This window comes from Megascapheus bottae, chromosome 20 (genome assembly GCF_031878675.1).
Source record: "Megascapheus bottae isolate mThoBot1 chromosome 20, mThoBot2.hap1, whole genome shotgun sequence".
NCBI lineage: Eukaryota > Metazoa > Chordata > Mammalia > Rodentia > Geomyidae > Megascapheus > Megascapheus bottae.
Window position 1 is genome coordinate 8,273,035 of NC_143528.1, and position 27,306 is coordinate 8,300,340.

The 27,306-nt window shown below is 40.5% G+C and overlaps 1 long non-coding RNA gene across 1 annotated transcript; it reads left to right on the forward strand.

Moving 5' to 3' along the window:
- LOC150049133 (uncharacterized) lies at positions 1-27,054 on the forward strand. The gene is made up of 3 exons (XR_016538964.1): positions 1-97; positions 13,400-13,473; positions 26,972-27,054. It is a non-coding gene; the product is annotated as an uncharacterized LOC150049133 (long non-coding RNA).
- The last annotated feature ends 252 nt before the right edge of the window (positions 27,055-27,306 follow it).

The following is a 27,306-nucleotide window of genomic DNA, read 5'->3' on the forward strand; positions in this document are numbered from 1 at the left end:
CCCAGTGGACCTCTGATATACCTGGAACCTCCTTATTTCTTGTCATCAAATGTCACCTCTGGATTACACCAACAAAACCACAAGCAACCCAGGAAATGTAAGTAAACCTTTATCAAAATTAAATACATTGGTACTATAAATGAATAGCCTCAAGAAGGTGAAAACTCTAGCTTCATAATACAAGAAACTATTTCCAAATGTAATGTATACCAAATGTAATCTTTAAGGGCTTGGTGTCCACAATATGGAAAGAATTCATATAATTCAACAACAAAACGATAATCAAATTTGAAGATGGGCAGCATAATTTAAGAAAAGTGTAACAAAGGGAGATTAGGAAATGGCTAACCACACATGAAAAGGTATCCGAGGTCACTGTTCATTAGAGAAATAAAGATGAAAACCACAAAAAAAAAACCCATCATCTAAATGATCCAGACTGGAGTGGCTAAAACAAAACAGACAACATAGTTAACTTCCTTGAGGAGATGAAGGCTAGAATCAGGACTCGAGGACTGCTGATGAGGATGTAATCTACTGCTACCATTTTAGAATGCATTTTGGCAGGTCCTCAAAATGTGGAGAAAAGGGGGCCAAGAGCATGCCCTGGTGGGAGAGTGCGTGCCTAGCATACACAAAGCCATGGATTCCATTCCTCAGTACCACATACACAGAAAAAGTCAGAAGTAGTACTCAAGTGGTAATGTGCTAGCCTTGAGAAAGCTCAAGTTCCCAGGCTCTGAGTTCAAGTCCCAGGACTGGCAAAAAGAAAAGGAGCTTTTATACGTGGTTGGTGGAAACATAAGCTAGTATGACCATTATGGATTACGGCATGAAGTTTCCTCAAAAGACTAAAAACAAGTCCACTATACGATCTAGCTATTCCTACGCAAAGGAAATGAAACTAGCATACCAAATAGACTCCTGAATACCCATGTTTAACTGCACTGTTTACTACAGCTTAGACAAAGACTCTCTGATCAGTAGATGCAAGAAGAAAGACATGTTTGTATGTAGGTATGTGTGTATATATTTCATCCATAAAGGATTTGGGGATGTGGTTCAAGTAGAATTGTTTGCCTGATAAGTATAAGGTACTGAGTTCAATCTACAGTACCATGAAAAAGAAGAAAATCTTGTCATTTTCACAGAATTATGTGATATAAGCCTATCCCATAAAGACCCATAATGCTCTGTCTCATATGTCAAAAACATTTAGTAGATGTTAATAAAAATTTTAAGAAAAATAAATCCAATTTTTAAATGTTAAAGTCACATGATCCAGCAATTCCACTTCAAGCATAAACCTAAAAGCAATGGAAGCATATATCCACACAAAACTTGTACATTAGCCAGGTGCTGGTGGTTCATGCTTGTAATCCTAGCTACTCAGAAGGCTGAGATATGAGAACTGCAGTATAAAGCCAGCCGAGGCAGGAAAGTCTATGAGATTTTATGTCCAATTAACCACAAAAAGCCACAGGTGATGATGTGGCTCAAGTAGCAAAGTACTAGTCTTGAGTGAAGGGAGCTCACAGACAGCACCTAGGCCCAGAATTCAGAACCAGCTTAAAATATCTTGTACATTACTGGAGTGGCATTTTTTTCCTTTGAGAAGTATATTAAAACCCTATAGACTCCACTCCCAAGTTGCTTGAGCTGATTTGAAACTTTGGCAAGGTATCAGGGCATAAAATTAACCCTCAAAAATCAGCTGCCTTCCTATGTGCCAACAATGAGAGGAACGAGGCAACAATCAGGAAAGCAACTCTTTTTGCAATTGTCTCAAAGAAAATAAAGTACCTAGGAATTAACTAAGAATAGAAAGGGCCTTTTTGATGCAAACTTTATAACACTGAAAAAGGAAGTTAAAGCAGAAATGAGGAAATGGAAAAACCTCCCATGCTTCTGGATTGGAAGAATTAACATCGTGAAAATGGCAGTCTTGCCAAGGGTTATCTACAAATTTAATGCAATACCGATGAATATCCCAATGTCATTCTTTAAAGAAATGGAAGAGGCAATCCAAAAGAACAGCGCAGGAGGAATTTCAATACCAAACTTTAGACTCTAGTACAAAGCTATAGTAACCAAAACAGCTTGGTACTGGCACAAGAACAGGCCTGAGGATCAATGGAATAGAACTGAAGACCCAGAAATAAACCCACAGACCTATGGCCACCTAATCTTTGATAAGGAGCAAAAAAAAAAACTGGAAAAAAAAGACAGCTTCTTCAACAACTGTTGCTGGCAGAACTGGTTAAGCACGTGCAGAAAACTAAAATTGGATCCTTCTTTGTCACCCTGCACTAGAATTAACTCCAAATGGATCAAAGACCTTGAGGTAAAACCAGATACACTGAAAACTTTACACGAAGGAATAGGAGATATACTACATCTCCTTGGCACAGGTCGAAACTTTCTTAATAAAGACCCAGAAACACAAGTCAAAGACAGTTTGGGTAAGTGGGACTGCATTAAACTGCAGAGCTTCTGTATGACAAAGGACATAGCTAGCAAGCTAAATAGAAAGCCTATAGAGTGGGAGAGGATCTTCACTAACCATACAACAGACAGAGGCCTAATGTCTAAAATATATTAACAGCTTTAAAAAAATGAATCATTTCAAAACTCATCTCCAAAAAAACAACCATCCCATTAAAGGATGTGCCAAAGACTTAAAGAGAGTCTTCTCTGAAGAAGAAATAAGAATAGCCTATATACATATGAAGAAATGCTCGATATCTCTGGTCATAAAAGAAATGCAAATCAAAACAACTCCAAGATTCCACCTCACTCCAGTTAGAATGACCATGATCAATAAATTTAATAACAACAGATGTTTGTGGGGATGTGGCCAGGAGGGATCACTACTACACTGTTGGTGAGAGCAATATGGCGGTTCCTCAAAAGACTAAACATAGAGCTCCCCTATGACCCAGCAATTCCACTACTTGGCATTTACCAACTCATCCAGAAACAAGGGCATACTAAATTCACTAACACAATGATGTTCATGGCAGCACTATTTATCATAGCAAGATATGGAACCAACCCAGATGCCCCTCAGTTGATGAGTGGATCAACAAGATGTGGTATTTGCACACAATGGAATTCTATGCTACCATCAGAAAAAATGATATCACCCCATTTGTAAGAAAATGGAAAGACTAAGAAAAAATCATATTAAGTGAAGTAAGACAGACTCAAAGGAACATAGGCTCAATGGTTTCCCTCATTTGTCATATTCAGTAGAAACCTTGGGCTCTCCTAGCAGAGATTTACAATAGAGCAAAACCTAGATACATAAGGCTATATAGTATGACAGTAAATGAAAGTATCTCCAGGCTATAGAAACAAAAGCCATATGAATGATGAGTGATTGTTGTCCTTGATGCACTGTGCTATCTCTCATCTCTTTTGCTGTCCCTTGCTTATCTCATATTGATACAGCATTTTACCTTGTTATTTGATATATTGTATATATGTTTATCTGGTTATTTGAAATAGGATTGGGAAGGGGAGAAAACAAGATGAGGGGCGGGGCTAGAGGGAGGGAAATGGGGACCATGTCATGAGAAAGGGTATCAGTGTAGGTGAAATAATGCACCTTCTATCTGGTGAATATAATGTAACCCTTCTATTAATTACAATAAAAATTATATGAAAAAATATATACAAAAGGGTTACAGTTACATGTTAGGTGATGATACACAACTTCTAACCCAGCACTAGGGAATCTGAGATGGAAGGATCGTGAGTTCGGGGAGATCTGGTCTACAGAGAGAATAAAGGAAAGAGAGGGATGAGGAGATGGAAGGGAGGAAAGGAGAGAAGCAAGGAGGTAGCTGAGGGTAGGGGAGAGGGAGGAGAGGAGAGGGACTGTAAGTCCCTTAATTGAAGACACTGACAGACATCATAGCAAGACCTTTGTACTGCGTGGCTGTGAGTTCTCTGGATGCTCCCTTCATCCTGTCAGCTTCATAGTACCTGCAACAACTTCTGCATCCTCCTCAGAGCTGAATGATGAGCTCTCAGCAAGGTGCTTCCTGCAGGGGTCTGCTGATGCAACTTGTTAGTACTTTTGGTCCTCAAACCACAAAAATTTACTAGTTAAGTCTCGTAGAAAATGCAATTTCCCATTGGTTTGCTACTCTGAATTCTCACCCTAAAGTTTGAATTAAAATGTCTCCACATTACTAGCAGTAACCTAAGTAGTAAGGTAAGTAGTTAAGGAGGCACATTAAACACAATGGCTTTAGAATGTTCCCACACTCAGGGATCTTGAGATCTTTATCTTTGACCCCCACTGACTCAATTTCCTTTTGGGTAAGCATGGCTCCACCTCTCTTATACCTTAGATGGATTCCTACTGAGAGAAGAAATTGAATTATCATTTTCCTTTAGCATATTGAATGTTTTTGCGAAGTGAGGGAAATTATTAGAAGACTAGAACTCTTAAAAATGTTTGCATGGGAGGATTACAATACGGAAAAACCTTGATACATAAGGCCGTATAGGATGAAAATAAATGAAAGGACCTCCAGGATATAGAAACAAGAGTCATGTAATATGTGATTGTTGTTCTTAATGTACTATGTTATTTCTCATCTCTTTTGTTGTCCCTTGGTGATTCCCATATTGTTACAGTATCTTACCTTGTTATCTGGTATATTGTATATATGTTTATTTGTGTATTTGAAATAGGATAAGGAAGTGGGGAAAACAAGATGAGGGGAAGAGGTAGGAGGAGGGAAATGGGGACAAAAACATGAGAAAGAATATCAATGTTTGTGAAGTAATGCACCCTCTATCGGGCGAATATAATATAACCCTTCTATTAATTACAATTATAAAAAATATTCTTGAAAAAAATGTTTGCATGTGAAGGAAAGGATTTTTGACCCATCCCATCTAGACAGCAACATTTGATTTTACCTAAACCCAGGAAATATTTGAAGCATTCTAGCCTGCTGAAACATGCTCACAAAAGACAGATGAAAGCTGGGTGCTGGTGGCTCATGCCTCTAATCCTAACCACTCAGGAGGCTGAGAGCTGAGAATCACAGTACAAAGCCAGCCCAGGCACTAAAGTCCTTGAGACTCTTATCTCCAATTAACCACCAGAAAACCGGAAGTAGCATTGTGGCTCAAGGGGTAGGGCAGTAGCTTTGTGCTGATGGGCTCAGGAACAGCGCCTAGGCCTATAGTTCAAGGCAAAAATAAGCAAACAACAAAACAAAAGACAGATGTGAGGTGTACTGATGTTTTCTCCCTTTACTTTCAAGACTGAAGGAATCTATTCCAGAAGGACTGCTCCTAAGACATGGCAGACTAGCAAGGCACAGTGGCCTCCCTAGGAAAACAAAAACAGTTTGGGGGCAAGCACAGAAAACCAGTAGCAAGGTTTCTGATGAGGAATCCTTGCAAGGCAGAGTAGTCACCGAAACCCCACTGAAATGAGAGTTAATAAAACACAGATCTGCATTGCCCATTTACATTTATTGCACATTAAACCTCCTCACACTCAAAGGATTATGACAGATACAAAACAAGAGTGCTGAACTGTCATTTGGGAAATAGGTCAGGTGCCAGCAGTGATGATTAAACCAAAGAGCCAGGAGGTAGAGCCTGTGGAACAGCAGAGAGAAGGGTGCTGAGACACTGGGGTACTTCTTAACTAGGAGGTAAAATCTCCCAGGATATAATGGTGAGGGTGGGGTGTCACAGAATGAAATTCAAGTTGCTCAGCCCTAACAGATTCTGGAGAAGAGGGTCTACATAACTTGTCCTACTTTTTACTTCAATTTATTTTGTATTGTAATTACAAAGGTGATGTACAAAAGGGTTACAGTTCCATAAGTCAGATGAAGAGTATATTTCTTTATGGACAATGTCACCATTTTTTCCCTCGCTCTTTCCGTTTTTCCCATCCCTACTCACAAGTTGTATAGTTCATTTGTGACAGTGTCTAGAGAGGATCACTGCTACATATTGTCCTGCCTTCTGATGGAGAGCCTCTGCGCCATTTTCAGCCTGAGCTAGCGTCTCTATTCATTAGAAAATTCCTTGAAACCTAACAAAAGTCGCAAAAGGTCTGGTAATTCAGGGTAATGGCAGGCCATGGTGATTCCCAAAGGGTTTGAATCAGTGCATGGCACAGCCAGCTCCATGGAGAAATGGTTGTTAGGACATTCAAGCAAATGCTTCTCAGTGCTTCCCAGTTCCCACGGAGGAGATCTATTTGGCTGAGAGTAGGTCAGTCAGTAGGTCAATTCCCTCCAGCTCCCTTACCCACCAAAGCACCTATTCTGAAGAAGCATTGAGTTTTCCTAAAGGGCAAAACCATTGCAGATGCACAGGAGACACTAGGCAGATAGGCAAGCAGACATTATGGAGCCCCTTCAAGTTCTTCCCCCATTTGTAGGGAAAGGGGTATTGGTCCCGGGCTTGAACTCGGCATCTGAACACTCTTTCTAAGCTTCTTTTGCTCAAGGCTTGTGCTCTACCACTCGAACCATAGCTTCACTTTCATATTTGTTTTGGTTTTTTTGTAGTTTAAGTGAAGATAAGAGTCTCACAATCTTTCCTATGGGGGCTGGCTTTGAACTACAATCCTTAGATGCCAGCTTCCTGAGTGGATAGGATGACAGACATGCACCCCTGGCTCCCTGCTATGTTCTTCCATTTTTCTCCCCTTCTACTCCCCATGATGCCATCCTGAGTACCCTCTCACAGAACCAGCTGCCACAAGACATTGGAGAACCAGAACGCAGGAGTATGTTTAAACAGCCCTCAGATGGTCTCTGCCTCTCTCTCATTCTCTCTCACTCTCTCTGTCTCTCCTCTACCTCCTCCTCTCTCTCCCTTCCTCTTTCTCTGTCTCTCTCTGTCTCTGTCTCTCTGTCTCTCTCTGTCTCTCTCTGTCTGTCTCTCTCTCTCTCTCATTCTCTCTCTCTCACTCTCTCTGTCTCTCTCTACCTCCTCCTCTCTCTCCCTTCCTCTTTCTCTGTCTGTCTGTCTGTCTCTCTCTCTCTCTCTCTCTCTCTCTCTCTCTCTCTCTCTCTCTCTCTCTCTCTCTCTCTCTCTCTCTCTCTCTCTCTCCTGTATCCTGTATCTTCTGTATTCCTGCAACTGTCCTGGAAAAGTGTATCCATGCAGGTATTATCAATTAACACCTGCAGCACTATTCCCTCAGTCCTGCTCTCTCAGACCTGGGAGTTCCACGTCTCTGTCCAGCTATCATCTCCTGGGTCTATGCTTGCTAGAATCACCCTGCCAGTCTCAGACACTCTTAGATGCTTGCCAGTCTGCACAGCTAGGAGCAGAGCTGGAGCCTCCTTAGAGCAGCTGAAGAGAACAAAAGCTTCCAGGCCTGGAAGATAATGAGACTCCATCCCTCCCACCCCCAGCTTCACTGACCCCCCACCCTCCATATCCATCCCTTGGACAAGTAGAAAATCACTAGAAGTTTTCCCAGACACCACCGCCAGGTCTGTATTGTTTATTTCCTTCCAGGGTGATGGCGGCACTGTATCTCTTGTTTTTCAGAAGCTAAAATACTTTGGCAGGCAAAAAGAAAAGTATTTGTCTTAATTCTGCCCTCTCGCCATGGGCCCTTGCAGAAAATGGCTTGCGTTTCCTCTGCCTGCTGCCTGGGCTACTGCTGCTGCTGTGGTGGTGGTGAAGATAAACAACCCATCAGTGCAGAGCTGAAAAGAAATATAGGAAAGGGGATGGGAGTCGTTTAATTACTTTGAATGGCTTTTTGTGTTCTGTGTGATTGCTTCCTATGATACAGTAGTTTCTCATTCTCCATGCAAGCTCTGTGTTTCTATTCATAAGAATAAGATTGAAGCAGGAAATTGGCTTTCAAGAGTACGAGAGAGAAAGAGCAGACTGAGGGGTTGGCTGTTTCCGTTAGAAGAAAGCAGCCATGGAGGGCTGCCACATGGCTGGGCTGATCTAGGAGCTGGAACTGCTTGGGAGACTTGACTCAGCACTGCGGCCTCTCTCTGAGGAGTGCAATGACTTAGGCACAGGGTAAGGGACCAACTGAGGAGGGCATGGAGTCTCACATTACTGAGGATAGCCCTTCACAGAAGGGTTGAAAAAAAAAGTCCAAGGAAGGCAAGGCCAGGATCATTCTGGAGAGAAAGGGGGGGTGGGGGGACAGAAAGAAAGAGAAAGAGAGTTTGTGTCTGTCTGAGTCTGAGGGGGGTCTGTGTGTGATTCATTCAATTCCCTTTAAAGGTATGTGTCATAGGATCAATGATAGATTTGAAGGTCTTCACTGACAACAGGGAAATGGTATTCTTCCCACCTTGTAATTCATAGTACAATTGTGCATCACTTAACCATGGAGATATGTTCTGGGTGATAGATAGACAGACAGACAGACAGACATCATTAGGCAATTTCATCATCCTGTGAACATGAATATCTCACAGTATAGTTACACAAATGAAAGACACATAATATATCACTAAGGAGCACTAAGGAGTCTCAAATGGAAACACCATGAGTTATGCACCCTATCGTTGGCTAAAGTATATACAGTATATAATTGTAATGACAAAATCATCTCTATATATGGCAGAACTGTATGATCAAATGACATACAAGCAGCCAACTAAGAACAAACTCCTGTTATTACATGAATATTACATTAAATATGCACTCAAATGCTTTGTATTTTTCTATGTAAATTGTCTTATAATTTTTTAATATGACTATGACAAAAGAAGTTGCTACTTAAAATCTGTAATGACCTTTTGAAATACAATTATACATGTTTCTATAAATTCTAGTGTTTTGTGCTGGCTTTTTTAAATTAGGGTAAAGCTATACTAGGGACATTTGAGTTAAGGGCTCTGAGTTTACAAGCCCATTCAAAAACTTGAGTGTCATTGTTTGGTGAGCTTTTCTAGACAACAACGTGGAAGGGATTAATGGCATCTCTACTCATGTGCTTACAAAGAGAAATGGAAAAAAAAAAAAACCTGTGTTCTTGGCCACTTTACGGAGAGTCAGCAAATCAAGAAACTACACAAGTCAAGCCCTGAAAATATACTCTGCATTCTGCAAAGTGAGAGATAATAACATGCACCATTGTTACTATAAGATGCTCATAAGTGTGACTGTAAGACATCTGGTTCAAATAGGGAAGGAGCAGGGGATTCATGCCCTGAATAAACATCTTACAAAATATGCATGCAACAGAAGTAAATGTGTGTCTCAAATTCAGATCAAGTAGCATAAGAAAATGGAAAGAACATCTAAAACCAGAAAGAAAGAGAGCAAGTTGAACAGGGTTTGGCAGGGGAAATGTCTCTATGATAAGGTAACCCAGGAAGATTGGTCTTCATTTCAAGAAGCAATGAATCTAAGTGGGTACTGTACAAAATAGAATAGGAAAAACAGAAGAAATTAAAAACTATAAAGCAAGACCAAATGAGAAAGAAGCAAACTAGAAATGATGGGAGAACATAGGTAATAAATTATTTTTAAAAAGTTGGCTTCCAGGTGCAGAAAAGGCTGGCCTGCCTTCGGGGTCCTTCTTTCTCTCCCTGACTGTTGCTTTAGGAGGATACTCCTGGACCACTCACTCACACTGTTCCTCAATGAGCATGGTGATTTTCAACTTCTATCCATTCCTCCAGGAGAGAGGAAGAACCATCTCACAATGATAGAACCAGAGGCTCCATGACAAAGGATGGTTGCAACCCAAGCCAGCACCTAAAATCAATACATAGTAGAGAAAGAGCCCTTCTGCCCGAAAGAAACTTCCTCCTAAGCTGATGATAATTTCTGGAGCCCAAAAAGATTGATTCTGAATAATTCAGAGAAAGAGAGTGGGAAATAAGCATTTAAGAACTTAGGATCTGAAATAGCTATACTGGGAATGATGTGTTTAATGAGAATGTTATCCTAAGGGGCCACAGGCCTCAGCATGCTACCAGACTAGAAGATCTTAATATAAGGCTACCGATGTGATTGGTGGACATAGAAAGAGGAATAAGCAGCAGAATAGTCAGATAGCAACAACAAGATGTAGAGTCCCAATAGGTTACTATGGTAAGCATGCTGAGCCCTAGATAAGAAGGAAACAGCACTATGACACTAGATATCTCCAGGTGCCATTGGCTCATGCCTATAATCCTAGCTACTCAGGAGGTTAAGATATGAGGATCATGGTTTGAAGCTAACCCAAGCAGAAAAGTCTCTGCAAGATTCTTATCTCAAAAAAAAAAAAACATTCGAAAATCAGAAGTAGAACTGTGGCTCAAAGTAGTTGAGTCCTAACCTTGAGTAAAAGAACTCAATGAGAGCACCTAGGCCCTGAGTTTAAACTCCATAACCAAGACACACACACACACACACACACACACACACACACACACACACACACACACACAGACATCAAGTAGGAATGCCTTCATCAGAATAAGAGAGTGATATGGATTGAAAAAGGACTAAAGCCAGGTACTGGTGACTCATGCCTGTAATCCTAGCTACTCAGGGGCTGAGATCTGAGGATTGCAGTTCAAAATCAGCCTGGGCACAAAAGTGTAAGAGTCTCATATCTCCAATTAACCACCAGGAAATAGGAAGTGGGGGTGTGGCTCAAGTGGAAGTGCCCAAAGTTCAAGCCCCACAATCGACCAAGAATAAAATTTTTTTTAAAAGAAAGAAAGAGAAAAAGAAAAAACACTAGAGACAGACAAGTATGTGTTCTGATGTTACATTCGTAGATTACGTATCATAACAAAAGCTTGTAGCTCTCAATTTGAAGTCCTAGGAAAAATATTGGGCCAATTCTAATTCAAGTCTCTCTTTAACTTGTACTAGAACCTTAAACAAGTCACCTCACCGCCTTGAACGTGAATGCTTTCACTCTGTTCCAGTCTGATTCCATAATTATGACCTCTTTCTATTTTAAATTACTTTAGTCCAGTTTAATTTAATTCACAAGGACACAGACCTAAAGAGTGGAACAAATAAGCAACATAAATATTGCTCCAGTGGAATCATTGAAGAGAACATTTCAAAAATACCTGAAAGTCCAAAAGCTTAAGGTATCAGTTGCCTGTGAAGATTGGAAAGGAAATAGTATCTCAAACTATAAAATATCCAGCACAAACAAAGTGAAAATAGATTTATTCACCAAATCTCAAAATACTAGCAGAAGCAGACATTCTTTGCTACTTTATAGAGGAAGTTGTTAACCCAAAGGGTGATAAGCTTATCAAATGTAAGAAGAGGAAAGTTTTTTTTAATTTAATTTTTTTTTGTTGTAAAGGTGATATGTAAAGTGGTTACAGTTATAAGTAATGAGTAAATTTCTTGACAAACTTTGTTACCCCCTCCCTTGTTTTCTTCTCCTAATTCCCCTCCCCACTCTCTCAGGTTGTAGAGTTTATTTCCAACTTAGTGTCTTGTGGGTATCATTGTTGCATTGCTTTACCCCTTGTCCTTTGTTTTGCTGTTTTAGTATTTCCTTTTCCTTCCCCAAATCAGCTAAACATATATACAAGACACATGGTACCAGAATCAAACACATTGACTACAGGGAATAGTGGACAAGTATTTAAGCTGTAGGATATGAATGAGGATGAAAGTGTTGGAGGTTGGCATCTGGGAACAATCATACTATCTCTCACCGTAACAGCCTTTCCCATCACACTAGAAAATGTTAAGCCCGGTATGTGGCTGGTGCTTCTAATCTTAGGAAGGTAGAGAGCAGAAGGGTCATGGGCACAAGGCCAACCCAGGCAAAAAGTTCACAAGACCTTAATAAAAAGTTGGGCATTCAGGTCACTTAGGACTAAACGAACCTCAAAACTATGACTGTCCTTGCTGCTTTAGAGATACCTCGTAGACTCTACCAACTTCCTGTGATATAGATCCACCTTTTCCCACAGAGGGCAACTTAGCTTCCGTTTGATCACCAGTTTAAAACTGAGAACACAACTTTGGATGTGGACATGGAGACTTAGAAACTGAGCCTCAGCTCCAGTAGTTGGAGAAATACTTTCTCTTCCCTTGAGAATTATTTGCTGGGGTTTTTTTTTTCTGGTCTTTCTGTATATAATTTTAATTGTTTTTAGTAAAAAGTTTTATTAGATTTAATAAAAAGTTTAGTTTGTTTTTTTTTAAAAAAAAAAAAGAAAGAAAGAAAGCTGAGCATGATGGCATGTGCCATCACCTCAGTTACAGAGGAAGCATAAAAAGGGTGATCACAATCCAGGTTAACCCAAGTATAAACAAAAGGCCTTATTTGAAAAATGCCTAAAAGCAAAAGGGACTCAAATACTAGAGTGCCCACCTAAAGACAGCGCTAGTTTTGAAAGAAAAAAAATAAATAAAAGATGGCAAAAAGAGTAACTGAGTTCAATGTTCAACTGCTAAAATTACAGCAAGACTTTGTTTTATTAAAATGAAAGGTGAAGGATCACCATCATACCTTGAAGGAAGATCAGCATGTGATTAATTCTAGCCTGGATAGTATCAACCCAGGTTACATTAGGTATTCTCTCTGACAGATCCATGAGGGGCCAAGTTATTTAGTGGTGGCTGTTGAATGTGAGCCCTCTGAACTGCCTCCTCTAGTTTGTAAATCAAGGCTTTCAAATCTTTGATGCCTCCTCATTCTCTATGTTTCTATCCAGAGCCCCTCAACCAAGTTCCAGACAACTGCAAAACCGAATTCTACCTTTAGTTTCTGAGATCTGAGATCAATGCTGCAGTTCTATGCTAGGTCCCTGCACAACAGGTGCTCTTAGGTTGAAACATGCTCATGTGTGTTCTGCCTTGGTAAGGATTTTAGAAATGAGCCGTGAGTGTGCTTCTTTTTCTGCCTGCATTCATAAGCAGCCTGTCATTTCATTATCTGTATTCTGTGTTAGCTGTTTGGGATCATTAGGCAAAACCTAGCTAGCACTGGATATTACTCAGTACGTTTGCTCTAATAAGCTTTCGTAAATAAAACCCAAAGAGATGAAAAAGGCCAGTGTCTGATTACAGGCAACCAATTTGGTCTCATTAGATTCTTATAAGGAGAAAAAGTAAATATAATCTTTATAAATCATATAGCTATAATAGAGATGCCTGGCAAAATTCATTAGTTAAGATAATAAAAGTGAAGGCCATTTAAATATGTGGAACAGTTTGGTTTATGAAGCCACTAAATACTGTTTCATCCCTTATAAAATTCCACAGAACTCCAAGATAAAATCAGGCAGAGGTAATCATATATTCCCACAAGGTTCCCTAGGGTTTGGGCTTAATAAATTACTATTAAAACCATGATTAAAACCTAATGCCAGTCTACAATCTCTCATTCAAAGACCCCCCCCCAAGTGACACTTAAAATGTTATTTTTCAATATTTTACCTAGATGCCCAGGACCTGGAAAGAATTTCTTCAACCTATTTTGCAGAGGATACCATTGAGTCTCTAAACAATAAAATGGTAAGCTAGAGAAACTATAGCAACATTGGCAGGCAAACTAAGATTATGCCCTAAAGTTATAGCTTCTCAAGTCAATGGAAAGTCAGAATTTTCATTAAAAAAAAGATTTTGACGCATCTTTTTATTACTTTGCCCTAAGCACAATATCTTTGATTTGGCAAGTAGGCCAAATGTTTATTTGCTCAACTTGATTATTGCTTCTCAACTGAAATATTTGTTCAGGGATTTTAAAAAAAAAATTAAAAAGAACAATGATCTTGAAGAACTAACTCTAGCCCTCTCTCTATGACCTTGAGCAAGTCATTGAACAGATTGCCCTGCTAATAACAGGACTGCAAGGGGGAAATGAGATTATTAATGAAGGTGGGAAATTGCAAACTTCAAAGTAGTAAGGATATGTTAACTCTTGACTTTTGGATCGTTTGCTTTTTGTTTATCATATTCTATAATGTTTCTAAAAGTCACTCCTGTTTCCTAACTCCTCATATCACATCCTGACTCCCACAGAGTTAAGGTACCATGATGTCTCATTTCAACACTGGGGAAACTGGGACACTGCTAATGAATATGAGCCCTTGATCCACTCTCTCAACCTCACTACCTCTAGCTAGAACTCACTACTCACTTAGCCCAAACCTGTCAGCCCAAGGAAAAACCAGAGTTTGTAGACTACCAAAAACAATGAGCCTAGAGAAGCAGTTGGCTTTCTTCCTGCTCTCTCCCACCCCAGTCAGGCTGCCATCTCCTCTCTTACCACTGCCATGGACACCTGTCAACACTCACCCCAAGTACTGACTTACACCTCTAACATCAGCATGGAAGGAAAGGAACTGAGATGTCTGCAAGAATAAGATACCATTTCAAGCAGTTTACCTTTCAAACAAATCATTGCAGAGCCTCTCATGCACAAACACAATGGAGAGAGATTAGGAGAAGAACTGATTTGAAATATGCTTTATACTATCTCAGTTACATAGGAAGCCCATCAGATGGCATGGATGGGTTTTCCTAGGTAAAGTGGGCATAATGTTGGGATTTTGGAATGGAAACAGGAAGGGGAGTGTGTGTGTGTGTGTGTGTGTGTGTGTGTGTGTGTGTGTGTGTGTGTGTTGTTTTCTGTTTCCTTTTTTCCTCCATTTTAAATTGCATTAATATTGCAGGGCAAAGCACAGTCTTACAATAGATACAACAGTGCCACCTAGAGGCCCATAGGAGATAGTCCTGCAGGTCTTCCAGTGCCCAGGGCCCAGATTCATTCTTGCTTACTGCCTTAATGAAGCTTCTTCAGTCTGGTTCCCTGGGCAGACAAGGCCTGGAGCAACTGCTTGCAAGACCCAAGGATAGCTGAGCACTCTGCCAACATTAGTCATCCCTCTGCAGATACTCCAGTGCAGCTGGAAAACATGAACAGAGAGAGGACCTTCTGGGTTCTAATCCCCAAAGCTTTCTCTCTCAGCGACATGCAAATTTTCTTCAGCTTTTCCTTCCAGTGTCCTATTCTTTGCATGTTAAGATAATTCATGCAAATCATATGCATTTTGCTCTGAGGCATCTAATTAGACAGATTAGCTCGTAGACTCAGTAACCTTCTATTTTATTCTTATGAAAAGAAGGTTATGTCAGCGAGGAACCTCTCAGTCTTAATAGCGTTGGGCACAGAGCATGTTTGTCTATCAGCCAGAGCTCACAGGATTCTGTGAGCAGAGTACATGAATAACTGCATTCTGTAGTGTAGATGCCTATGCATTGGTAGTCAGGAGAATTTTCTGCCTTCCAGACTCTAGCATTCATGCAAACAGTACTATTCCATGAAGAGAAAAAAAAAGGGAAATTAAAGGTTAGCTCACAAAGGGTCAAGAAATAAGAACATCTGATTGGCATAAGAGCTTACTTAACAAAGGAAATGAAAGAGAAAATGCATATATACATTCCCTCCTTTGTTCTGAAAATGGATTGAGATTCCTATTGGCAGGCTGCTAGTCTGCATTCCAAAAGAAAAGAAAACTCACTTGTAAGGAAAACATGAACCAGTGACCGTGATTCTAACAAGCTCTCAAATTGACAAGGCATTGTGGGTTGTTGCCATGGAAAGAGATCTTTGAAAATGTGAGGGTCATTATCCCCTGCCTCCAAAAATCCACCAGGTGCACCTCGAAAGATCTGATGAGACAAACAGAATTCCTCAGCGCAGCATCTGGGATGGCTTCTGACATTTTTCCCTCCTGGAAGAGTCTGCTGATTCCCAAGAGCCACCAGATGTGCATTTCAGTCAAGCACTGGATAAAGCTCTCTGCCATAGACACTCCTCCTAGCAAGTAGCAGTCAGTAAAGCTTTGAGGTCAGAAGGTACAAACTCAAACACCTGCCTGTGCCATTTGATGGAGGCCGGTTAGACAGGATGCTCCACAAGCTGGAGACAGGCATGAGCCTGTTTCAAAAGAGAAGCCATTACTCAGTGCCAGCCAGTTAACTGCCTTGAGGAAATGCAGGCTCAGTATTGTTAGCTTTTTTTTAAGAGCAGCCAGGAATCCATTGTATATCTGAAAACTGATTTTTAAATGTTGGATGCAACTCAAAAAATAAATAAATAAAAGGAAGAAAGGCAACATTGTGCTGGGCCACAGAAAACTTAGCCACAGGCCAGATTTGACCTGGACAAAAGCCAGTGCAACTTCTGCTTTGGGTCATTCACAGCCCATGACAATCTATATTCAAACCACATCTAGATCTGTACCTCTACCGCAAATGTAGAGCAGAAATCTTCATGCCTTCATACCTTTGTTTATCCTGTTTCACCTGTCTAGTTGCTCTTTCCTCCCATCTCTGCCTGTCAAAATCCAATATCAAGGGCCAACTCAAATGTCAATTTATTTGTGAAGTCTGCCGGAATCTCTGCAGTCAAAATTAATCATTCCGCTAGCATTCAGGTTTTGTCTCTATTCCTGGACTCAGCAGTGTGAGCATCCTAGTGTAGTAATGCTTATGTAAGTCCTATCCGTAGGTTGTTGAGAAACAATAAAGTATCAGATACACCCTATCCTTCTGCCCTGTGCCCAGCACAGAGCCAATGTTGATAGGTAGTTCACATTTCACATTTACATTAGGCAGTTACAAAACGAGGAGCAGCACAGGCAGCTACCTCACTGGTTAAATAACTCAGGGCATCTCAAAGGCAATTAATTCAATCTCAGCTTTTCATTCAATATACTAGATGATCAAATGATGATGCTCAGGCCCTTCTAAAAAGAATAGGTCTACATAATGATGATTAAAGCCATGAGAACAATTGCAGATGAATCTCTCGGCCAGACTCCAGTGTAACTAAAGATAAGACCAAATTGTGGCTATGATGATACCATCACTTGACTTCCTAGAGGGCAGAATGTCTTTTCTTTTTCTTATATTTTATCCTACCTAACATCATGCACTGACAGACAGAAGGATTTCAATAAAATATGTGAGAGCTTAGAAGTCAGCATCCACATAGATCTGCAATGACTTTCCTTCCTGCAAAGAATAGCACACTCTACGGTGTCTGGATGGCACCATGCCCTCAGAGAATTAGATCTAGCTGCAAAGTAGAAAAGTATTTACTTGGGAAAGAAAATGGTTGCACCATCAATACATGGAAAGTGCTAGAAGGTATTATTGAGTTCCAGTCAAGTGTTGTTCCTCTTGCTCAGCACTAGGGATTCCCAGAGAACAAGAGGCCCTGCCTATCTCATTGAGACTCAGTGTTGCACACGAGGATTGGAAATGGAAAGATCATAAAGCAGTAGCTATGAAATCACAGAAAGCAGGACCCTTGGGAATTCTAGGTGGAAATGGATGATCCTGTGATTTTAACATGAGGAGAAATTCTTTGGGGGAAACCAAAGGAATGGGAAAAGAATTCAATGGATGAAACTTTGCTAAAGGGAAATACACTGATAATGCTATACTATAATGCTGTTCCTAGGTGGGAGTTGGCCTTCCAAGAATCTAGAGACCTGAAATTCCCACATCTCCACCTTAAGATTGCACTCAGCAAAGAGCTGCATGGGAGCTTCCAGGGCAGAGAGAATCCAAAGGCAGAAGTCTGGGAGCCATCCCCAAGCCCTGGAGCATAGAATTGACCTGATTCTGACCGCTGAAGAAGACACAAAGGCTGAAAGGGAGTGAGACCATGCATGCTAGCATTGCCATGCCAGTTGCTCCGAGTGTCTCCCTAGATCATGGACAGTGCATGTGGGGACTTCCCTATCATGGATAAGCAGAGGACCTCAGCCATGACAAGTGTTCCCTCTTTCCATAATCAAACTTGAATTTAGTTAATCAGCCAAGGAAAAAAGTAACAAAAGCATGAAGATTCCTGACTCCAGGGCAAGCCTTTCTAAGCGGGAAAATGGATGACATAAAAGTTACATGACCTACTTGCCAACAAAACAGAATAACCACCAATGATATGTCATGTATATACCTTACATTCATCTAGCATATATTCATCTATTTGCAAAATGGAGAAATTCTAGAATGCAACATGTATTTCATAAAGCAAAATGAGGAAAGAAGCAAAAGAAATGGAAAGGAATGTAAAATGGAAAGGATTTATTGAGAGAATCTGAAAGAGGCTTGAGATTTTAAGATGGAGAGTTGTTAGAGGTAACATAATAACATGAAAGGGCAAGAAAAAGAATTAAATAGGATCAAATCCCTGCTCCTCAAACCTGTGTTCTGCCACTAACTTATGCTTTTTAAAAAAATAGCAGAAAGATCAAAACTGGGAGAAAAGCAATCAACACAAAAGGAGAAGTGTCAACCTGAACAGATTTCAAGCTGAAACAAAGAATTTATATGTTTAACTGCAATTACATGGAGATGTATAAACATCTTGAGCAAAATGATACCAGGGAAAACTCTAGCACTTCCTGGTGCCTTATGTGTAGTTTAGTCTTTTGATATCTATTTTACATTCTTCCAGCAAAATTTTTGTCATATCTTCTGTGTTTTGCCAAGTCTTCTATTTGGGATGCTTCCTGATTTAAATATTTTTAGCAACAGTGTTCTTTTTAATCACGAGGATATTGATTCAAAAGCAATTATTTTCTGTGCATCCAGAAGCAAAATTGAAGTCCAATCTAAATTCATGTGAGATCATTTTATAAGTTAGGGACACTGTGGAAATAAGCAGAGCAATGACCTTTGGAGCAGTTATATGAGGGGAATCTCAGATTTCTATTACAAAGACACAAGTAATGAGAGGCCTATGGGATGTCTCGCAGTGTTGTTGATTGAAGATGGCAAATTACAATTTTATCTATGTTCATCAGAAAATAAGGCCCATTCACTTCTTCCACCCTGAAATCAAGCCTCTTTACAATCAGCTCTCTCTGTAAGTGACCTACAATTTGATAAGAGGAGCATAAATGGACAGAGATCCGGAAAGAAATATAATGTCTTTTGTCCTGCCATTCTTGGTGTCAGGTGCAGTGAGTCAGGACGAACACCTGAAAAGAAAGAGAAACTAAATTTTGAGACTGATTTGATGGTAAAGCACCTGGATGGACATCTTTCTCCCCAATTTACTCTGTGGGACCAAGTGTATATTGATCTATTCATTGAGGAAGCTGCTAGTGGTTCTCTGGTTGCCCCTAAGGACTACAGTCCTTGGTCTCTCAAATACTGTGATGAAAGACTGGGTCATGTTTTTTATGATATAAACACAACTGTTGAGCAAGAGAATAACAGCACCTAAAGCCTTGACTCTAGGAACACCTTGGCTTTTCAAAACCACATACAAATGCTGGATTACTTCTTTCACAAAGTGCTTCATTCCATATATATACATAAAGTTGATCCAATAAAGCATTGTTCTGAGTGGAAATGTGTAGTACAACCAATTCAGTGATTTTCACCGTAGAGCAATTATGGACCCAAAGAGCAATGCAAAGTCTCTTTCCAATTGTGTTCATAGAACTGTATTCATTCCAAGCCATTGCCACATGTGTCTGTCAGAGGGAATCTCTGCATCATGCTATAATGAGGCATATTAACTCTCTTTTCCCCAACAGAGCATTTCATGGCCTGGCTCTATGATAACTCCAAAAGTGTGCTTTAAGGAGCAGTTTTAAATCCAGTTCTCTTTCTTCCTCAAAAGTCCAGGTTGTAAAAGGGGTATCAATGTGTGAGAAGTAATTTACCCAGTACCTGACAAATGTAACTGTAACCCCTCTATACATTACCCTGACAATAAAATTTAAAAAATAAACAAAGGAAGTCCAGGTTGCAGTTATCAGGGCAGGTCTCCAAACCACAGGCAAAAAAGGAGAACATGGTTTAATTGAGAAAAGTCCCTCAGAGTGACATTGCCAGGTGCTGCTTCAGGAAGCAGCAGAAGAAAAGTTCTCTGGAGCTAGTTCTCAGAAAAGTGTCTGATTCCATAGAAGGGAGACCAAGCCAGAAGCCTGATGTCCTGCCTCAAAAACCTCTACCCTCTGGCTTTCTTCCAGAAAAGTCTACCCTCAGACACAAATGCTGTTTACTCTCCTTGTGTCAGTCACCCTTCTATCCTCTCCATACGTCAAACTGCTCTCAAAGTCAAATGTTTATGCCAGGTTCTCAAGCTCTGACACAGTCAACACTGCCCAGATTAAAGGGAGTGGCTGCATTTTAGTGGATCCCCCTCTGTTTCACAGATCCTCAGTCTCTCTTTATTCTCTGTGCTGTTACCCTGGGAGGCCAATCTATAACTTTGGTCATTCCCCAAGGTTGTTATTTCCCTCAACGTGTTTAGCCAATAGGGAGAGAAGAGTGCAGCCAAGAAGGTGGGATAGAAGTAGTGCTGATTGTCCTGGTTTCTCCTCTCTGAGGTTTCTTCAAGGTAGCTATGCCCTGCATGTAAGGCACAGCTTCCTGAAAGGAGGCTTCTTTTACCCTGGCCTCATTGGTTCTAATGACTTTTTCTCCTCAAGCCTAGGAGTTCAAGAATAACTTCTCTTCTCACTTCTCTCTCCTTATCACTGCAGCTCAAGTTACTGCACAATTGTTCACTTATGAGTGAATCCTTCTCTCAGCTATATACGATAGTCCATTTGCTTCCCATTGAACCATGACTAAAACATTCTCTCTCTTCTTCCACTTTGTTATGGATTAAAAAACAATGAGTTCCAAAGAGGTTACATTGCTAATTTGCTTCAGATTTGCTTAAAGCTAACAAGTAGCAGAGCCAGGATTTGAACTCTAGTAGTTTCGCCACAGGAGGGACTGCAGAAGCTATTCCTAGTACAGTTTATCACATTATAGTTGAAGAAACCAAATCGTTAAAGTCATGAAGAGGACTAATATACTAATGAATCTTTACTTGATATTCACAATGCACCCAGTGACTCAAAAGGTAGAATCCATTTGTCTACAGAGACCCATTAGAGCCACAGAGAATCCACAAGGGTTAAACACCAGGTGGCTACCACACCACAATGGCATTTGAAGGCCACAAAACAGCTCTGCTGTTTGTGAACTGGCTAAAAGTCCCTTGAGAGAAAAGTAAGTAAGTTCCCATCAAAGACTACAGCACAATTGGGGCCATTGCAAATTCATTTCCTGATCTATCTGCACCTGGTTGACTCCTCCGTTACAGCCTGTCATTCTCAGTGCACAGAAATGCCAGAGGAATCAGACAGAGGAATCCAAGACAGGAGAGCAAATAGTCTCATTCTTTGATGGGCCTTTTTTCTTCATCATAATCTTACCATTTTATTGCCTTTATGAAGCATGGCATGCACAGAGGGCCCAAAAAAGGAGAGAAAGAAACAATTTGAGTGTCGGTTTAACAACTCCATCCTCCCTTGAGAACTGAGCTTATACGAGTAGTTTATTACCTTCTCATTCTGCTGAACACTGCTTAAAGCTATATAATATCTTTTGGTGGTTAAATGAGTAGCAGCTTTCTTGTCTGTCAATCAATTCCATTCCCCTCTTGACTAAAGGAAGTTAGCATCTTAACCCCTCTGACAGCTGAGGAAAGCAAGTTTCTTCTTGCTCTCTGCCAGGAATTTTTGGCAGGCTGAGAAAGAAGAGAATGTGCTATGGAGTCTACATGGTACCTCATTGTGTGGGCCACTGGAGAAGGGGTTATACATGCTGTCACCACGGCACTAGCTGTGCTGAATACCAGTAGAAAAATCACAGCAACTCCAGTAGTCCTATCTTGGCTAAAGTAAAAACCAAGAATTTCATTAGGATAATCATGACAGAACCCATATTGCAATAGGTCAGAGTCAGAGACAGGACAGTGAAGGAGAAACAGCAGCACAGTATAAAGATTCATTCGTTCTTACTATAACGAAATCCCAAAGGCTTCCTACCTTGAAATTTTAAAGTTTATTCAGCTCATAGTTCTAGGGACTGGTGTCAATATTTCCTCTGCTCTGATGAAGACTTCTTGGCTGCTAGTATGATCATGTTTCAAGACAGAAGCACAGAGATCTCACTGGCATACAGGAAGGCAGATTCCACAGTCCTCTGAAGACAAAAGTCCTACTGCCCTAAAGGAATCTCACTAGGTCCAGTCACTTAACGGTTCTCCTAGCTCTCATTTTGCTGCATTTAAGACCAACCCTAAAACAATATTAGTGCTTGGGGGACAAACCATAGCACAAGGATAAAGGTATCCATTTCTTTTACTCAGAAAAAAGTGAAGCCACTCAGTTCCATACTGGAAAAAAAAATAAACTTGTGTAGCAATCTTCTTTAATTACAACAAGATAGATATATTAAACACTAACACATCTAATGTATTTGTCCAGTTACTTGAGAAAAGGGATACAGATACGAGCAGAGATTCTGGGATGAATGACTATACTGAGGTATGATTTCATTCATTGCTCAGGACTTACCTTGTCATGAGTTCCATGCTGTGATCACCTTAACAATAGCTGCCCTCACCCCCAGAATTCTTGCTACCCCTAACTCTACTTTCTCTTTATCTCTATAGAATATGTCTCGTTTGACAAACTTTACGTTTATTTTCTTGTGCTTATTGCTTATTGCCAATCTATACATACATTACTAACCTCAACATGTTAGTCATTTCTCATCATTGAGACAGAAAAAGGAAAAGAAAAGGAGGCAATGGAGAAAGGATTTCTTTTTGAATCATGGTTTCATAGATTTGGGTCCATGATCAATCAAACCCATAGCTTTAGGCCTATGGTAAGGAAGAGATGTCAGAATGGAAGGGTGTGATAGAAGAAGACTGCTTTGTACATGGTAGCCAGGAAGTACAGAAAGTGAGAGAAAGGATCCAGTGACAAAAGCTAGCCTTGAATAACACAACTTCAGTGATTTACTTTCTCCAACCAAGCTCCACCTCCTACTATCCCACTCAGTCATAAACTCATTTACTTCACAGACGAAGCTCAGACTCTAATGATCCAATAATCTCACAAGAGCACCACCAGTTACAGACCACACTCTTTTCCTGTTCAAAGACAACACCCAGGACTGAAATCTTCTGAGCTATTTTTCTGTTACATTTCAACTACTAGGAAAGGACCTAGCATATCATAAACACTTCACAAATAGTGATAGAATGAGTAAATGGGTGTTTTTCTTTGATCCTGAATATGCTTAAAGAATATGCTTCAATTTTTTTTTAACTTTACCAAAATGTGCATCACTTCCCAGAACTGAAGGCAGTAAGCTATGTAAAACATGCTGGTGAAATAGCAGGTATGTCATTACATCCTACTGCTCACTCAATGCTACTGAATTCCCACCGATCTCTGTTCCATGATTTTCCCTCATACACCATGATTATTCCTTCAGGGCTTAATCAGTATGCAGTAGATCATCCATCAACTGGGTTCAGGGTCTTCATTCCAGAGGCTGATATAGTACTGTATATGTGTACTTGTATGCATGCATGTGCATGTGTGTCATTAGGTGAAGGAATCTTACAATGAGGATACATGTTACAGAAATTTCACCAGTTCTATTGCTGCCAACAAGCATGTATTTCAAATCCATGTTGTAACCTATAATATATCACACATATAACTGTCAATTGGTGTTTTGTGGTACCATAAATATCTGCCTCACTCCCTGGGCTCTCCAATGGGTTCTAAACAAGAGATAATTGGCACTCCAAGCCAAATACACTCCTTAACTGGCACAGATTCTAAATTAATCACTCCCACCCAAGATTCCCCCTCCAGGCACCTTTGTGAACTGGCACATCCCCCTCGGATGACAAGCTCTAGTACCCCCACTCCAAAACTAGGACATGTCCATATTTTCCATAAATAATTTGAAGTTTCTAGGTGCAAAAACAAAAGCCTCACTTAAGATAAAATTTATCCATAGCAACTAGCACCAGTGGCTCACATTTGCAATCTTGCCTACTCAGGAGGATGAGATCTGAGGAGCATGGCTTGCAGCCAGCCTAGACAGGGAAGTTCTTGAGACTCTTATCTCCAATTCATCACAAAAAAAATCCAGAAATGAAGATGTGGCTCAAGTGGTAGAATGCTAACCTTGAGCAAATAAAGCTCAGGAACTGTGGTCAGGCTTAGATCAGGACCCAGGAATGGCATGCATAGATAGATAGATAGATAGATAGATAGATAGATAGATAGATAGATAGATAGATAGAGATAGACAGATAGATATTCAGCCAGAGATGTGATACATGATGGTATTCCTGTGTGGCTGAAGGATAAATTATAAGTGACGCTCATAGATAGATGTTGCACCAACCTCTACTGTGTTACTGCATTCCGGAGGGACTTCTTTTCCTTTGGGAAATGAATCACACCAGGGGAAATGGGGATCTTCTATCTAATCTCATCATGAAAAGGTATGATGCTAATTAAAAATAATTGAAAACCAGGCATTCATGCCTGTTATCCTAGCTGTTCAGGAGGCTGAGGTCTGAGGATCTTGGGTCAAAGCCAGCCTGGGCACTAAAGAACATGAGACTCTTATCTCTAGAAAATGGGAAGTGGAGCTATGACTTCCAGGGGTAGGGTGGTAGCCTTGAGGTGAAGAGCTCAGGGACAGCCCCCAGACCCAGAATTCAAGCCCCATGACCAAAAACAACAACAAAATAATAATAATAATAACTGAAACTCTTTGTATTGAAAAAGGTCAATTAAAGTGTAGATTTATCTATGCCATGGCCCGGCAGCAGTACTGCTACTTGCTACAGAAATATAAAGTTTTAAGCCAGCCTCCACTGAAACAACTAAAATTCCTTCCTTTCATATCTCCACTCCTGCTTTTGATATACATACTCCAAAGTTAGTTTTTAAAAAAGTCATTAAAGTCATAATTCTGTGTAACAACAATTTGGACTAGTTCCATGTTACCATTCTAGAATGAGTTTAGCTGATCTCATCTGGGCAGAGTTACATGTCTGAAGTCAATACCTCTACTTCTGAGTGTTAGCTGGATGTCAGCTTGGTTAATGTGAGCAATGAGACTTCTCATGCTATAAGCTAGCCATGCTTTGGTCATATGAGGGTCTAGGGTTTCAAGAGCAGCAGTACTTTTCGAGTCTGTAATGGTTCCATCTTTGATAAAGCCCACAGGACAAAGGAATCCAAGCGATGACAAATCTCTCTTGGTAAAAGATGTTACAAGGTCCCACCTCAATGGCATGGGTTCAGATAGAAAGATAGTGTGGCCTTTTTTGGCCATATTATCTTTTTACCAAGAAAGAATTATGAGATTTGTAAGTGCTTGGTATAGGAGAACATTGGGGATGTTTAGTAGTTTCTATACCATCAAGTCACATCTTATTTCCTCATGTGAATAATGTGTTTACCATGCCTAATGAAATCATCTATTTATGATACCCATTATTGATCACCTGTTATGTGCCCCACACTGTTCTAGGCCATTGTGATATGACAGAAACAGATAACATCACTGCTCTTGTTCAGCTTACAAGCTAGTAAGGAACAGATGGACAATAAATGAAAAAAATGTATAATATGTCTGACTGGTAAATATCATTTTAGAAAAGCAATGAATACTTGAAAGTAGGAAGAGAAATGGGAGTGGGATGGCATTTTCTTTAGGATGATCAAGGAAGGTCCCCTGATGTCCTGAAGGAGCACCTGAAGTATGCCAGGGGCCAATCTATATGGATATCTAGCAGAGAATACTCCAGCCACAGGGAAGAATTAACAGGAAGACTTAGGTATAATTGTTGCATCCTGTTTTCTCAGAGATGCAGCAAAGAATCAAATGTCTGTGGGTTGGAGGGAAGGAAGGAGGAAGGGAAAAAAGTGTGAGTCATATTTTACTGAGCCATGGTTAAGAAGTGTAGAATTCATTCTAAGTGGCTGGTTTAGAATAGAGATGCAGCATGACCTGACTTGAGTTTTAAAAGCAGCACTCTGCTTGCTTTGGGCACAATACACACTGGGAAGAGGAGAAAAGATACAGGAAACAAGTGGGAGGCTCCTGTTCTCACTAGCTTCCCAGCTTCGTGCATCTCAGCTAATGAACGTACTATCTAGTCCTGGCTTTGATCTCCTGTGTCAAATTCCAGCTGACTGTGGCAAGAGAATGACTAGAGGACAGATGCACTTCAAAACTTTGCTCATGAAATGTGAGCTTCTTTGTGCCCATTTGCAGAACTCAGAAAGGGGCAATGCTAAAAGGAGGAAGACATCTATCTATGAGTCTTGCTATCCAACCACTTTGCTCTACCTCTTTCCTTCTCTCAATTGCAAGAAGTGGGATGGCAGAGGGAAGTGGCACTGGCCAGGGGAACAGAAAAGGCTTGGAATGGAGTCACCTAGTGTGTTGAATGGATGGCAGATCAAGACAGATGGCTGGCATGCATCTTAAGGCACAGCCAGATATCACCTTTGAAGAACCAGCTCTCCCAAGTGTGGGTCTAAAGCTCAGGAGGAATAAACTTGCTCAACTGTGAGGCTGTAGTTTGCGCCTGTCTCCTGAGCCCCTGTTGAAAAGCTGTATTTCACTGTAAAGTTCATTTAAGCCCCCAAAACTATCCACTTCTCTGAAGTTTAAAACTTCCTTCATTCCTCACACCCCAATCTCTCTAGTACTCAGTAAGCCTCATTATCTCATGACTAAAGTCAAGTTAAACTCAATGGAAAACTGAAGGAATTTCCATTTGCTGTGGATTGGGTCCAAGGGAATGGATGTCTCTCTCTCTTCCAGATCATCTACTCTCTGTAAGGCCAATTTTGCTTCTTTCTTCCTAACTCTGTTTACATTTCTAACGAAGGGTACCTTGAAACTAGTTGCAATTTCCAAATAATGGGTAAGGTACAGTAATAATTTTTGCATTCCTGGTACTCTGGTTTAAATATGAGTCCTCAAAGGTCCATGTGTTAAGACTTGCTCCCCAACTAGTAGCACATTGAGAGACAATGGAATATTTAAGAGATAAGGCTTAGCAGGAGATCTTAGGACACTGGGAGTGTACCTTGAAGGGGTCATAGGAACCTGACCTCTTCAACTCTCCGTCCTTGCTTCCTAGCTGCCAAGAGGAAAGCAACTTCCTCTGCTGTGCCATCTCATCCTGATGTACTGTGCAACCACAGGCCCAGAACAACAGGGCCCATCAGAAAGGAACTACAGCTTTCCAAATGAGTTGCAATGAACTTTCACTTTTTTAAGTGGATTTGTGTCGGGTATGTATTACAATAACAGAAAGCTGACTAATATACATTTCCTTGACCTGAGCAGGGTGGGGCTCAGGTTTCAAAAAGCAGAATAGGTTTGTACAAGAGCCAGAAGACCATCTTATCATCCATTGGTGCGTCCTTGCTTCACATGATTATCAAAATCCACAGATACTCAATTGCCTTATAT